Raw genomic sequence first — 15,625 nt, 5'->3', positions numbered from 1 at the left:
GGATAGAATAACGCTGGCCCCGTGAGTTTCTGAGACTGTAAATCTTTACAGGAGTAGAAAGCCTCATTGTTCTTCCACGGAGGGGCTGGTGGCTTCAAACTGCTGACCTTGTGATTAGCAGTCCAACGCAACCCACTATGCCACCAGGGCTCCTGAAGCCTGGCCTACTGAATTGAAACCGGACTTCAGCACAAAATGCACTGGACAAATAATAATAAAGACCACAACAGGAAAGATAATCCGTTTTCTTTCAATAATATCTCCGTTGAGTGACTGCCAACCACTCCCATTTGACTGATGAAGAAACTGAGGTATGTACAGTTAGATGACTTGCCTGAAGACAGAACAACCAGGGTCTCTGTAGTAGGATTTCCTATCACAGAGGCAGGTACCAAGAGTCCCACAGCAACCTGGTGGAGATGCGCGGTGAGGGATCAGAAGCCGCCAGGGCCAGGAGAGAACTGAACTACATCTCCCAGGATGCTGCGCGAGGAGGGCGTGCAGGGGTGGGTCCACCGTGAACGCGAGGCAGTAATTTCTTGGTATTAAGAAAAAAAAGTAGCGAAAGAAAAGAAAGAATCAAAGCCTCCAGCGTCACGTCTAGGAATAGCCTCGGAGCGGGGCCAAGTCATTATAGACGATGAGTAATCCGGTTAAGTCATTTCTTTAAACACCATTCCTTGTAAGAGAATTAAAATATCGGTTTACATCAGAGCGGGAGCGGCGGGCTCCAGGGACTCGGGCTGGGCGCGCGGCCAGGAGGGGGGCGCGGCTGGCGCGGCTCCACCGCTCGTTCGGGCCGGCGGGCGCGGGGCCGGATGCCAGGGCCCTGGCAGCTGGGCACTGGGTCGGGGCTGGCAACCCGCTGGTGGGGCGGGAGGGGGCGGGGCAAGGAGAAGCCCCCTCCCCCCGCCTCAGTTTACCACGTGGCTAAGGGACTCAAGTTTGGGGCAGCCTCCTACGGGGCTCCCTTTCCGTCAGTGCCCCTCGCCCCACTCATTTCTCCCTTTCCTCCCCAATGCCCTCGCCCTCCCGGGATGTCAGGCTTCCCTGCTGGACAGCTGCAGGCCCGAGGGGACCGGTGGGGACACGGAGAGCGGAGAGGACCCCCGTCCCCCAGGCCCCGCCCCTCCACCTGCTGGAAGGTGCTGATTTCCCTGGGAAAGTCATGGGGCGGGAGGGGCGGGCCCTGCCTTTACCCCGAATAATGTGTTCTTTTCTCTGTAGTTGCACGTAGTGGGAGCGCAGGGAACTGGGGGAACCGCCAGGCTTGTCCGGCGGGGACGACGGCCCCCAGAGGCCATGCCAGAGGGGTGGCCGGTCTGTCACGTGCCCCCGGTGCCCCTTTGAAGGAGGGGGGGCGCCACAGAGTAGTTTCTATCCACCTGGCGGGGCCCAATGTTCAAGATTCTGAAGCTTAACGGGAGTGGGATGGAGGCAGAGCCTAGGTACAGAAAGACATGCCAGGGCTCCACAAACGAAAGAGGCGGCCGGATAGAAAAACAAAACGAGGGAAAGGCGTTTCTGTGCAGCGTCACTGCTCTTGGAACGGGGCGGGGACGCGGGTTACCTTCGCTGCGCTCCTGCAGGGGTTGACATTGCAGGGCTGGCTGGCTAGCCTTTGGCACACTGGGGCTTGGCTGTGAAGAACTGCGGAGGAAGCACTGACCAAGAAGCTGGCTCTCCCTAAAGCCTACTGCCCTGGGGCGGCGGGAGGGGGGGGGAATGGGGAACCCCCTTCCAGGGCCAACAAGAATTGGGTCCTAGCTGTGAGGCAGTCTTAGTAACCCTAACCTGGAGCTGAGACCCAAAGGCTTCCACCAGTCTCCCACGTGGACCTCCAGACAAGATGGAATGCAAGCTCCAGTGACCGACTGCTAGAGGACCCACGGCTCTGAGCAGAGCACCTTACACACCTCCACTCTTGCTCTTTGCATCACAATCTCCATGTTACCAAACGGCACTTGGAGGCACAGAGAGGCTGTACTGTCTTCCTGAGGACGGCACTCTGCGCCAACCCCCTTGAATGGAAGGCTCCCGAGCGAGCTGGCCTGCTTTCCCAGCCTGGCACGACCACTTACAGGCCGTGTGACCATCGAGGAGTTATTGAGGGTTGGAAATAACAGCTCAAACCCACCAGGCCATTTTGAGGGAGAAATGGTGGCAGTCTGTTCCCAGAGAGAGCACAGCCCTGGAGATTCCCTTTGGGGGTTTCCTATGGGGTCCTCTAGGATCCTATGAGCTGGAATGGACTCACCTGCAATGGATTGAGTAATCTTGGAAAACCATCACGAGGCCTTTCCTCTGCTGTGGCTGTGGTCAATCCACCAACTTCCAGAATTAACATAGGGTCTTAACAAATTCCTCTGCTGTGGTGGTGGTCTTGGTAGTAGTGTTGGAATGCTAATGGGCAGATTCTGCGTGTCCCTACGTCTGTGGCAAACATAAGGAAAGACTTCAATTACACACACACACACACACACACACACACACACACACACAAACAAAACCATCTCTTAGTTCAATAGGCATTTTCCCTATACCAGGGGACCAAGCTCGAGTTACATTGGCTGGCCACTGTACACAATCCTGTCCTGTGTTTATCCAAGAAGTCCCAACTTAGTTGTCCTCAGGTCCTGGCCTTGGTGACCTGGGACTGTGCCCTGAGACTCCCCATCTCAGCTTTCCAGATAGAAGCTTCAAAGTCCCAAGGTCCCTAGTGGGGTTCTAGGGTCTGGCCACGATACCAAGATGCAGAGAAGAATTGTGGGGGAGGCAAGTGAGCTTTTAGGTTTGGAAATTGTCTGTGGGGTCCGTTGGCATAAAAGACTTCCCGCAGACTTCCACACTTGTGTCATATCTGAAGACAGACATCAGTTTCTGTCATCTCTGTGACTGCTCTCCCTCCCTGAATGCCACCAATGCTTGGTTGAGCCAGCACGTGCCAGGGAGTGCCCCACTTTCCAAAAAGTGGATTCAGGTCCAAATGGCTCTGTTTCCACCCCCAGAGCCTCCTGTCTTTCCACTCTGCCCAGCCAAGAGCTTTCATTGTCCCCGCACACGCATCCCTCGCCTGTGTGCACGCATACCTGGGCACATGCATCCTGCCCCCAGTGGAGCCCATGGCTCACACAGTCACGTGAAACGATGGAAACACATAATCGCGGGATTCCATCCCATGCAGAGCAAAATGGCATACCATATGCTTTTTGAGGCAGATTGGACTTTTCCCAGGGGCTGCGGGTGGCTTTGCATACAAACCTGTGTTGAGCAGTCAGGGAATGAGAGTGCTCTAGATCCACATCTGGGGCACCAGCCAGGCCCACCCCAGGCAGAGGAATGGACAAATCCAGCCCTCTCATCTCTTCCTAGCTGCCCACCTGTGCTGTATTATTTTCAGCTGTGGGCCATCATAGGGATTTTGCTCTCTTAAAACTGTCCTTTCTGGCGATCTTGACTTTGGCAGGCTCTTCCATACCTGCTTGGGTGGTGTGGACCACAACTGAAGACAGAGTGTGATATGGAGGGGACTTCTCTGTGCCTGGGGCTGGGTGAGGACTGCTGGGCATGGAGGTGGACTTGGTGTCTACCCTCCCTGACAAATCTAGCAACATAGCTACACTAGAGGGCTGTCCTCCTGATCCCCACGCCACTCCCCCCCCCAACATCCTGCGCTGCTCCCGCTGTGTCTGGAATCCCCTCCCTTTACTTGGCAGTCCCCCCCCCCCCCCCCCCGCCAGGTCTACCTAGTAGATTTCTGCTCATCCTCACACATAGCTCTCTTTGGCCCTGGGTTCCTCTGTGGTGCCATTTGCTACCCTGGCGCTCCTGTGCTCAGTTCCTTGGCAGTATATCACTGCCAGCTCGGCAGAGCCTCTCTCTCCCAGTTAGGAAATGGCCCTTTGGGTCTGTCCACACCATGCTGCAGCGCCCAGCTTTTCCAGAAGAGGAAACTGAGGTTCAGAGAGGGAAGGACTGGGTCAAAGGTTTCCCAGGGCTGGTAAATAAAGGGACTGGGAAGAGGAGGAAGTGAGAGGCCACGAGGGCAACGCACACAGGAGATGCTCACTAGAAGATCTGTAGAAGGGAAAAACACACGCACATGTAAGGGGAGGAAGGAGGGAGGGGGCAGGCTGCTGATTTCCACTTCCCCACCCTCCCAACCCCTGACCTCCTGTCATCCCTGTGCACCACTTCCACTTGGGAGGGGGGTGCGCTAGGGGCGCCAACTAGCACTCCCTAGTTTTTAAGAGCAGAATAGCCTATGATGTTTCTGGCCTTGCGAACACACAAGCTCCTTCTTGGTGGAGCGGGATCCCAGAACTGGGCAGCTCTGCGGGACCAGTGTCACTGGTCTCTCTGGCGCCAGGCTGGCCACCCAGGTCAGAGCTCCGTTCCTGGATCTTCCTGGTTGCTGCTGCCAAAGCAGGCCCCGAGGTGGTGCTGCTGAGGGCCTGACTGTGAGCAGGCCCTGGGGCCCTGGACCCACACGGTGACCTCCTAGTTCCTGACAGGGGTGCCCATGAGCTGCTGAGAGAGGCTTGCTCATCATTGGTGGAGACCATCGGCCTCTGCAGATTGGGGAAGTGATGACCATCTTTTTCATGAGAAAACGCAGTGCCTCCAATCAGTGAAATCCATCATTTAGAAGGGGTGGGGTGGGTGGGGGCTGATACGATCACAGCCCTCCCTCACACTTCCTAGCGCACCGAGGCATCCGATGAGCTGTTCTTATAAATAAGGAAGACCACAGAAGGCCTGATGCCTTTGAATCAGAGCTGGTGAAGAATATCGAAAGTCACACGGATGGCCAGAAGAACAAACAGATCTGTCTGGGAACAAGGACAGCCACAAAGTTCCTTAGAAGCGAGGGCTGGCCGGACTTGTGCACTTTAGACACGTCATCAGGAGAGACCAGTCCCCAGGAATGGCCATCTTGCTTGGCAAAGTCAGGAATCAGCGAGAAAGAGGAAAACCTTTCGTGAATGAGCCCACCGTGAGTTGCACCGCTGTGTCCGACACCAGCACGGTGAGGATGGGTGTCATGGGCAGGGTGGCTGTGAGCGGCACCTGACAACAACATCCCTTAGCAGACACTGGCACACTCCCCAGACAGAAGTGATGGGCATGCCAGGTTCCAGCAGAGGGTGGGCCAGTGGAGGAGAAAGGGGAGAGAAGGCCGGTGGGGCAGGGCCAGCTCCAGCGGCGCAAACAGGCCCTGTGGTCCTGGCAGGTCCCTGCGCACCTCGCTCTGTAGGTATATGAGTATATGTTGCTGGCTTTGGGGGCTTTTTGGGTGTGTTTTTAAAAATAAGCGAGGGCTGCCTGAAACTCCTAGTCTTCTGGTAAAGTTTTGAAACAGCGCAGAAATCCCCTCACTCTCCTTGTGAGTCAGTGGTAGGTGGGTACAGTAAGTAGAGTTTGTGGGGAGACAAATTCTGCGAAGGAACAGCAGGGCAAGTCCGTGGTCCCCTGGGATTTGAAATGGGTCTCGGATAGATCCGGGTGCCCTGGAGAGGCACAGTGACCTGGGCCCCCCAGGGATGGGGTGGGGAGGTGTTGGGCACTAGACCCTGAAAAAGATCCCAACATCTACGCACTTCCCGCGCCCCCGGCCCATCTTGAGTTATTTCAAATAAAAAAACAACCCCAGAACGGTTTAAGTCGTGTGGTGCGAAAGTCTCTCAAGGGATTTGCCTCCCCCACTAATGCTCTTTTAGAATAACTGCTGGTTTCCCCCCCGGGTATTTTTCTTCCTCTGCTTTGATGCCTCAAGGCCCAGCCTGCACCTCATGGACCCAGGCGAGGGGTGACCTCGGTCCCTCTGGAGGGCTCACCCCCGGATGGCCAGGATGGCCTCGCTTAGAGGACAGCCCAGGCTCCTCCCACCAGGCGGGCCCCGCCCACTGTCTGCAGGGCGAGGCCACGTGGGGCTGTGGCCCTGGGCTGGGGAGTGCAGGGGGCTAGCAGAGCGAGCTGAGAGGAAGCCTGGGAGCCCCAGACACCCCCCACCCCCCCTCTCCTGGGCTCAGGGAGGATGGGGCAGGGGTTTCAGAAAACGCCTTCCTTGATCCTGATCTGAGTCAAAAGGGGGAGCTGACTGAAACTGAAAGAAAAATTCGGTGAGCCAAGGCCTCGGTATTTCTCTGGGACCCAAATTACTGCCAGGCATTGAGCTCCAGGGCCACCGATCCCTGGGCCCTTAGGCTTCGCTGATTGCCCATATAGTCGTACCCCACCTCCCCGCCCCAAAAGGGCACAAGGGCTAGGGGGGAGGGTCGTCTGTGGGAAGGCACGCTGCCCTCACCCTTCTCCCTGAGCATTTGCACCCTCGCTGCCCCCTCACCAGCAGCCCGAAAATTCCTGCTCGCCACCTCAGAGAGGTTGAGGCACGAGGCTTCTCCGGAGTTTTCCTGCACGTCCCATATTGAGCTACCTGGGGATCTCTACACCCCCTTGGAACAGGTCAGCTTTCCCATGATTGAAGCTAGCCCCAGACCGACCTGAAAATCCACCAAGGAGGTTAGCCCTCCTCACAATTTCTTTATTTTTATTGAAAAAATCATTTTACTGGGGGCTCTTACAGCTCTTAGAACATTCCATACATCAGTTGTATCAAGCACATGTGTACATAGGTTGCCATCATCATTTCAAAAACATTTACTTTCTATTCAAGCCCTTGGTATCAGCTCCTTTTTTCCCCTTCTCTCCCCCCTCACCCCGGGTGACCCCTTAGTAAATTATAAAGTAGCCAAGTTTGTTGAACCACCCCAGCGAGACACACTGATCTATACAGAGTGATCTATACAGAGCTGATCTATACACACTGATCTATGAAGAGCTCATCCCATCCTGGGGGGAGCTGGCTGGGGGAACTTCCTACCATAGCTTGTCTGGTCTCAGGTCACCTGGGTTGATTTGGATCTCTAAACCCCGATTTAACTGTAGGCCTCCCCTTCATGCAGAGGGGTGAGCACCCCTTTGTTGGCGTAGCCATGCTCTGACTTGGGGACATGGCTGGACAGACGTTCTTTTTGACCTCAGGGCAGGTGTGAGGAGGAGGTGCTGATGGCACAGCTCCCAGAACCGGACGGAACACCTGGCCTCAGCCTCCTGCACTGACACTTCAGGCCACCTTGCCACCTCAGCGCAAAATCCACCCTGTAAGCAGGACCTTTGGAAGTCCCAGGCAGGACCTGCACGCAGCTGCTGCCTCATGGAGGAGTCCATGAAACAGCAACACGCCGTGGGCCTAAGGGTGTATATGACCTCCGACCTCCCTGATGCATGCACGCAGGGGCATGCACAGAGCACCAAGGTCAGAGGTGTGCAGGGTCAGCTGAGTGTGAGGAGGGCACACAGATTCCCCTTGGACACTCCTTGGCCCGTGGGTGTACAGGCCTGGCTCTTCAGGGCCACTAGCTGATCAGAATAGGTGGTTATGCATTGGGCTGATAAGTGCAAAGTCAGCAGTTCAAAACCACCAGCCCACTCCATGAGAGATAGAGGAGGCTTTCTACTCTTGTAGACAGTTACCGTCTCAGAACCGCACAAGGGCAATTCTCCCCTGTCCTATTGAGTCGCCGTGAGTCAGAAGCCGCTCTTGGCAGTCGGATTTTGCTTGAGTTGTTATATTATGGGGAGAAATCTAAAGATAATGTGAGCCGGCTACGAACTAAGTGATGGGGTAAGGCGGGCCCCCTTCGGACTAGAGGAAGCAACCAGTCTGAAAGGTTTCAGTACGATAAGTGATTTGGTGCAGTGTGCGGTCCCTGGGCAGTACACACAATTCACTCTCGGCGACTCACCAGGAGATTGTCGTAGTGGAAGAAAGCTCTGGCAATCTGCTTCTGTCAGATTCAAAACTCGCCGCCACCGAGTGGACGCCAACGCAAAGCGGCCCTGTAAGGCAGGACGGAACGGCATTTGTGAGTTTCCGAGACGGGAACCCTTTCTGGGAGCAGAAAGCCCTGTCCACCTTTCTCCTGAGGAGCGGCTGGTAGTTTCAAACTGCTGACCCCACTCATGGCCACTGCTATTAAGGTTGGAGTCAAGAAAGCAGTGGAACTCAGTTCAAGTCGGAGGCATGTGGCGCTGCCCCAGGCCGGTTTTATAAGGGTTTCTGATGGAGAAAGCCGGGAGCACGCTGTGGGTTTGAATGAGGGCTGGGAACCAGAGGGATGAGCAGTCGCAGGCCTGGGGTGCTAACGGAGGGGGTCAGGGGCTGGCCCAGACCTGGTCAGACAGGTTAATGCACCCTGTATGACTGTGCCTCCCTCCCTCCCCCGCCCCAAGCACACCCACCTTGGCCCAGAGGCACCCTCTCCCCTGAGCTCTGTGGGCTCCTCTCGGGAGGGCCTTCTCGGTGGGCTTCCTCAGAACGCTAACCTGTGAAAGGGAAGAGGGCGGCCAGGGGGCCCGAGGACACCAGGCTGCCTCAGTGCAGGCAGGGATCTCCCTGTGGAAGAACACCGAAGGCTGTAGCCTCGGTGGACTGTGACCCTCAGGGATGGCTCTCCAGGAATGCTCCACCTTGACATCCCCCAGGCCCGTCTCTGGAGGGAGGCTCTGCCCAATGCAGAGGGCATGCGGCCCACAGCAGTATCCTCTTGATGCGTCCGGCGGTGTTAGTTGGAGTTCGGTTTGCATTTGTCAACGATTTAAAAGTGAGAACTGCTGTGTAACATTCTTTCAAAGACTTGCACCTGCCACACCAGGCCCATATTCCTCCGTGGCAGCCGCCAGCTGGAGCTGGGTAGCAGCTGCCCTTTGGGTATGGTGGGTCAGCTGCCCAGTTTCCACAGCTCCCTACGGCCTCCCCGCCTCGAGGCTGCTTTGCTCACGGCCAGCCCCAGTGGGACTTGAGTTTGTCCACCTCTCGGATTGGGGCCTGGCTTTTCCACATAGGCCTTAGCCTATCTTTTCATAAAAAACAAACAAACACATGTTTAAACGAAGAAGATGTGACAGAGACGGCAGCCTGAAATACTCACTCTCTGATCTCTTAGGAGACAGGGGCGGGAAGATGGGGCAGCTGGCGGTTGGTGGTTGCAACTGCAAAATAAGGAGTTCGAAACCACAGACGCTCTGAGGTAGATAAGGAAGATTTCCACTCCCATAGAGAGTACAGGGGCAGTCCCACCTAGTCCCAGAGGGGAGCCACAAGTCAGCATGACTGCAGGCAGTGAGCTGAGCGAGTGTCTCAGAGGAAGAAAGGCCTGGAGACCCAGCTCTAGAACGATGCCCAGCAGAGGAACCCCTGGGGAGCCATCCGGCGGGGCCCTGGGAAACAGGCTGGACAGTGCCCAGCAGCCACAAGCCTGCCCGCCGGAGTCCTGCTTCCCCTGCCGCTGCAGTGAGTGGAGGGGGCGCCAGGGCAAAGCTGCATCGGCATGTAGGGAGGGGAGAGCCTTGGGCGGGAGGGGAGGGGGCACATTCAAAAGGAGACTTGTGCCCCCATGGCAAATGGCACTTCATGCTCTGTCTCCCCTGGCCAGTTGCTTTGAACAAAGTACATGTGTTGCTGCCTGTCCCTGGAGGATCTCCCAGCACATGACCTATTCAGAGACGACCGTTGCCGGTTTCTGTACAGACATCCATCCTCCTGTGCAGCGTGGCCAGTTTCTCGAGAGCTTGGGCTGATCCAAAGTTTCAAGGGCACACACGCATGGGTGCAGGGTGGTTCGGGGGAAGTGACTTTTCTGGGTAACAGAGGATTAACTGGAAGCCCGCGCTCTTCTTCCTTGTTGCAAACCTTTCTGCAAATGATGCACATTTCCCCAACTTGGCCTTAGTGAAAATCCCCCCACTTTCTAACTCTGTGACCTTGGTCAGGTTACCTAACCTCACTAACCTCAGTTTCCTTATCAGCGAGCGAAGCAGTGGCGAGGCTGTGGCAGGAACTAGATAGAAATAGAAGCCCCCCCCCCCACCCTCCCTGTGTGCGGTTTTGAAATGGAGCTGTGATCACAGTTGTTGTTGTTTGCTCATCAAAGGAGCCGCATCGGTGATTGCCCTGACTGAAGAATTGGAGTTGGGGTGCGCACGATGGCACAGCATTGGGCAGAAGTGGCACTCCTGGGCAGTTTCTGTCTTCCCAAGGAAATCGCTTCGGTCGGTTTTGCTGCTTTCTCAGGAACGCCCGGGGCTGCGGGCAGAACCCAGGAACCTGTGCGCTCTCCTTATGCGAGCTTGTTGTGGTGCTCCGGGAAGGAGCCAGAGGAGGAAGGGCAGGGCTTGGCCTCAGCTTCCTCAGTATTCCTATCATTGATGTCTCCCACCCCAAATCCTCCCTGCCCCACAGCCCAGGACCCGACACTGTGCCGAGGGCTGGCTGGAGGACAGGCAAGGGGGCAGCTCAGCCACGGAGAAGACAGGAAGACCCCAGGGTGAAGCACACCCAGGCCCAGGGGGAGAGCTGGGCAGGTTTCGGAGTCTCAGCAACTGCAGGGGGATTGAGAGGTGAGGGGTCTGGGATCTTGGTTTGGCCTGGAGCATTCTGGCTGGCCGCAGCTGGAGTAGTGGCCGCTCCACTGCCCAGAGGAAGTGGCCCTGCTGGTGGTCAAGAGGGAGGAAGCAGCGGCAGGTGGTGCTAGGCACCCCTCCCTGAGGGCCCACTGTCCTTTGGTCTGACCCCCACTGTTCCTGCCACCCCCCCATAGGGCTGAGTGTCTGTTGGCCATTCCCAGCACCGCCCCCTGTTGTGCGGGTTTGAACAGGTCAGCTAGACTCTCTGGGCCTCACTCTCCTTATCTGAGAAATGGGAACGCTTCCTTCTTTAGATTGCCGTGGCGCCCTGATGAGATAATGGGAGAACCACGGGTGTCACGTGAGCCTCTCGGCTTGCAGCTTCTGCTTCCTGCCCTGTGTTCAGGGCCAACAGGAGGGGGCAGTGTCGCAGACAGAGGGCAGGCATTAGGGGCTTTCGGGGCTGGGGCGGTGTGAAACAAGCTTCTTCTGAGTCTCATCTGTGTTCAGTCCTTCCGGGGCCCCCCTCCAGCTCAGTCTGCCCTGGCCCCTCCACCTCCGCCCCTCTTCCTTCAAACTGGTGGGCATCGTAAAGTCACTGTTGGCAGCCACCTCTCTCTCCCCCGCTTAGACTCACTGCTCTCTACCTGCTGTGGGGCTCGCCGGGCACCCAGAGGCTCGCCCTACTGTGTGAACGCGGCAAGCTCCGAAGGAGCCCAGGGCCTTGGGGGAGAAGAAGAAGGATGCAGAGGGTGGACTGATGGTGCTGTGCGCACACATGGTGCATGCAAAGGGGGGCAGACTACTCCAAGGATATTCTAGCTATTGATCATAAAAATGCCGCTGTATCTATAGTTGGCGTGGGAAACTGCGGTAGCGTTTTCCTTCAGACTAGCTCGTTTGTATCTTTGCCACAATGGCCCCAGCTCACAATTTGTTTGTGGAAGAGAGTTGTGAATAACTATGATACAATCTAGTAAGGGCAGTGGATGGGGGCTGGGGGAGCGGAGTTCCTCGTCTGGAATGACTTAGCAGCCAGGACGTATGTCAGGGAGTCCTGGTGGCGTTGGGGTTACGAGCTGGACGGTGACCCCAAAGGCCCCCACCAGCTGCTGTGTGGGCGAAAGACAGGGCTTTCTACCCCCGTAAGCGGACAAACTCGGACACTCACCGGGGCAGTTCCACCCTGTCCTTCAGGGTCGCTATGAGTCCTCATCGACTGCATGGCAGGGAGTTTGGTTTGGTTCGGGAGTTGTGAGTGTGCTATAAAGGGCAGGCCATTAGCAGGCATAGGCTCATTTGTTAATCAGTGTGTGGCCCAGACGCTGATTTTTATCGGGCTTGACAATGTCCAAACCAAACAAAAATCACAAATTTCTGGCAAGTCAATTCTGATTCATGGTGTCAGAGAGGAACTGTGCTTCAGTAGCTGATTTTTCCTTTTTAATCATTTTATTGGGGGCTCATACAACTCTGATCACCATCCATCCATCCATCCATCCATCCATTGTGTCAAGCACATTTGTACATTTGTTGCCATCATCATTCTCAAAACATTTTCTTTCTACTTGAGTCCTTGGTACCAGCTCCTTATTTTTCCCCCTCCGTCCCTATTCCACTCTCCCTCCCTCATGAACCCGTGATATTTTATAAATTATTATTATTATTTCTTGTCTTACATTGACCGATGTCTCCCTTCACCCACTTTTCTGTGGTTCGTCCCCCTGGGAGGGGGTTTTATATGGATCCTTGTGATTGGTTCCGCCTTTCTTGCCCTACCTTCCCCTGACCCTCCTGGTATTGCCACTCTCAGTGTGGGTCCTGAGGTTTGTCTTCAGTGGGTTGCAAAGACTTGTCTTCCAAAGTTCTCTGGGTGGACTTGACCACACAGGGACTCCTGCTGCCCATCGCTGCCATCAAGTCCATGCAGACTCATAGTGACAGCTCTGTGGGTTTCCGAGACTGAACCTGTTACAGAGTAGAAAGTCTCGTCTTTCTCCCTTGGAGATGCTGGTGGTTTTGAACTGCCGATCATGTGGATCCCAGTCCAATGTGTAAGCACTCTGCCGCAAGGGCTCCTGTGCTGCCCAACTCACTTATTCACACACAACAGGGGAAATCCCTGTGCTCGCTGCCCCCTTCAGTTCACAGGGCCTGGTGGGCGAGGAAAGTGTGTCTCAAATGAGATCCTATTAAAGAAATGATTGTCATCCTAAACCTTCTGGCAGAACTCTGTGACTCCGACCATGGGGGCCCTTGGTTTAAAATCTCCCACTAGGACTGCGGCGCTGTCCCCTGCTCCTTGTCATTCTCTGCAGCAGACAGCACAGAGGTGAGCATATCTGACCTCCTCTGGCTTCCCTATTGCCCCACGTGAGGCAGGGCCCAGACATGCCTCCACTCCCCGTCTTTATTTACCCCGGTCTGACACCAACCGTTCCGCGCTGGGTTCAGTGACCCCACAGAACTCACAGGCAATACTCACAATGAAGGGGGTTTCTTACAGGAGTTCACGGGTTACCCAAAGTCAGGATCGGTAATCAGTAAGGAAACCATCATTGGCTCACAGCAACGAAGATATCTCCTCAGCCAGCAGCCAAGTGTCCGCCTGGTCCTCCGCCTCTCAGCCACGTGCTCCATGGCCTCTGCTTTCCTGACCAGGGGGCCCGCCTGTCACTCTGTCTCACAGTCCCATGGTCTCAGCGCTGCTTCTCTTGCTTTGTCCCACAGTCTCCATGCCACAGCCTCTGGTGCCTCTGGTCTCAGCCTCCACTACTTCAGACGGAGACTGGAAGGTACTCTTCCAGTTGTCCAGGGCTTTCTCTCCCTGCTCCTGCTGCAAAGACGGCTCATCCTGACCAAGGGGAGTGGTAACCAAAGCCGACCAAGCCTCTCCGGTACTGCTACACACCCCTATTTGCATAGTCCCACCCACTCATTTAGTGGGAGCTACAGAAACATGAGTAGAAGAGACATTGAGGAATTCTTGGGGAAGAAAAAGGGGTGGGGGAAAAAGGGGCTGGTACCGAGGGCTCAGTAGAAAGTAAATGTCTAGAAGAGAATGAGGGCAACATACGTGCAAACATGCCTGATTCAGTTGATGTATGGATTGTGATAAGAGTTGTACGAGCCCCCAATAAAATGATTTTTTTAAAGATGAAAAATAAAAGCAGGAAAAAAAGAAAAGAAATTCTACCTCACCACATACTGTAAATGTCTGCTGTATATATGTTGAGGCTATTTTATTAAGTACAATGATAGCTAGGCTTATTTTAACCTTTTGATAAATTGTTCCTTTTAACAGTATAAAACGAGCCCCTGCATATTGCTATGCCATCCTTCTTTGGCTGTTATTGTTTAAAGTAGAACTACTTCCAGAACCTCTGCATCAGTGTGTTCCAGGATGTCCCTTACAAACAGCACGCAGGGCAAGTTTTAAAAATCCAATCTGAGAATCTGATATTTAACGGACAGTTTTAGTCTATTTTTGTTTATTGTGACTCTTGATCCATTTAGGTTTAATTCTTCAATTTAATCTATTCACTCATTCCCGTATAACCCAGTCTCCTGCTGCTCCGGCCCGGGGGTCGAGGGTGCAGACCGTAGGAAGGACGTAGAAGTATGGTTCTCCTGGCTGCGGTGGGGTGGTCTTCACTGCACACAGCCTCGGGGTAGAAAGCCCTGGGCTTGGAGCAAGATGTCCGGAGTGCCCCGGGTGGGGGCAGCTCTGCAGGATGGAGTCCAAAGCACAACCCAGAGCAGATGCAGTAAAACAGCATGCCCCGCCCGGGGCTTCTGCCAAGAGCAAATGCGGCCAAAGGAAACGTGGACCAGGAGGATCTGCGAAATCTGATGAAGCAAACCAGAACTTTCCTTCCCAGGAGGGTGCTGATCTTGACAGCGTTGGAAATGCCCCACGCCCTGCAGTCAGAGAATCTGACAGTAGTCAGCTGTGGACGAGAGAGTTAAAGCCTCTGTCAATCAGAAATGATCCAACAGCAGCATGTTGCGGACAGATCCAGAGCTGAATGATTGATTGTTACAGGGACACAAGGAGCCAGCAAGAGCGCAAAGACCCTCAAGTCTCTGCAGCGCAGTCAGAGAGGCTTGGGGAGAAGCAGACAAGGCCAAGATCACAGCAGAGAGGAGGCGAGTAAACAGGAAGATGAAGTCATCTGGAACACAGGGGGAGCCCTGGTGGAGTAGTGGTTACACCGTGGACTGTGATTCTAAAGGTTGGCAGTTTGAAACCACTAGTGCCCATCGGCGCCTTCTTCCCCTGTAAAGAGTTTGTAAAAAGGTTTAGAAATTCTGCCCTGCCCTATGTGGTCACTATGAGTTGGCATCCACTCAATGGTGGTGAGTGAGAAGGAACACAGAACCCATGGCCTTGGACTGAGCCCCAAACTATAGCGTCCAAGAAAACCTTGCACAATGCTTCTCAGAGTGATCAGCTTGCTAGTCAGGAATGTGGAAGCGCTTAGGGGAAAGGCTACCCAGGCCTCTAGGGAGGCAGACTGCATTGAAAGAGGGCACAGACGGACACACGGCGTAGATGAAGTGAAGACAACTCTGGGGGGTGGACTCAGTCAAAAGCCTGTGGAAGTAGAGAGACCCAGAGCCAAATGGCCGAAGGGTCATCCAGTGTCCACAAAGGAATCCCCAAACACTCTGGCTCCAGCCAACGCTGCAAATGTGGGAAGAGTGAGAAAGAAAATATGAAGACAATAAAAACATTTAGAAGATAAAGCTCAAGAATTGGCAACATTGGAAGAAGTACATTCATTCCTAAAGGACACAGCCAGAAGGGTGCCATTGCGATCACCTGCCTGTGACGAAGGAGAGGAGGCGATGACGATGATGATAGTGACCCTAGTTACATTCACAACAACCCCAAAGACTTGATCTTTGAAATCAGAGGCGCATTAGCTGTCTAGTGTTGTTAATGGTCAGATTTTATGTGGCGTCAAATAAAGTAGAGTCTTTCTGGGTGAAGAAGAAGAAGAGGCTGAAACTTGCTCTGGAACACAGAGTAGCTAAAGGAAAGGGAGAAATGAAGGAGAAGCGCTGAATAGGCAATCCCAGAGGGCAACTCAAGAAGACAAAGGGTTCTAATGAAAAGGGCCGGGCTCTCGAGTTAGCAAACCAAAAGGGAAGC

This window comes from Tenrec ecaudatus, chromosome 11 (genome assembly GCF_050624435.1).
Source record: "Tenrec ecaudatus isolate mTenEca1 chromosome 11, mTenEca1.hap1, whole genome shotgun sequence".
Lineage (NCBI taxonomy): Eukaryota > Metazoa > Chordata > Mammalia > Afrosoricida > Tenrecidae > Tenrec > Tenrec ecaudatus.
This window is presented reverse-complemented; position numbering follows the sequence as displayed.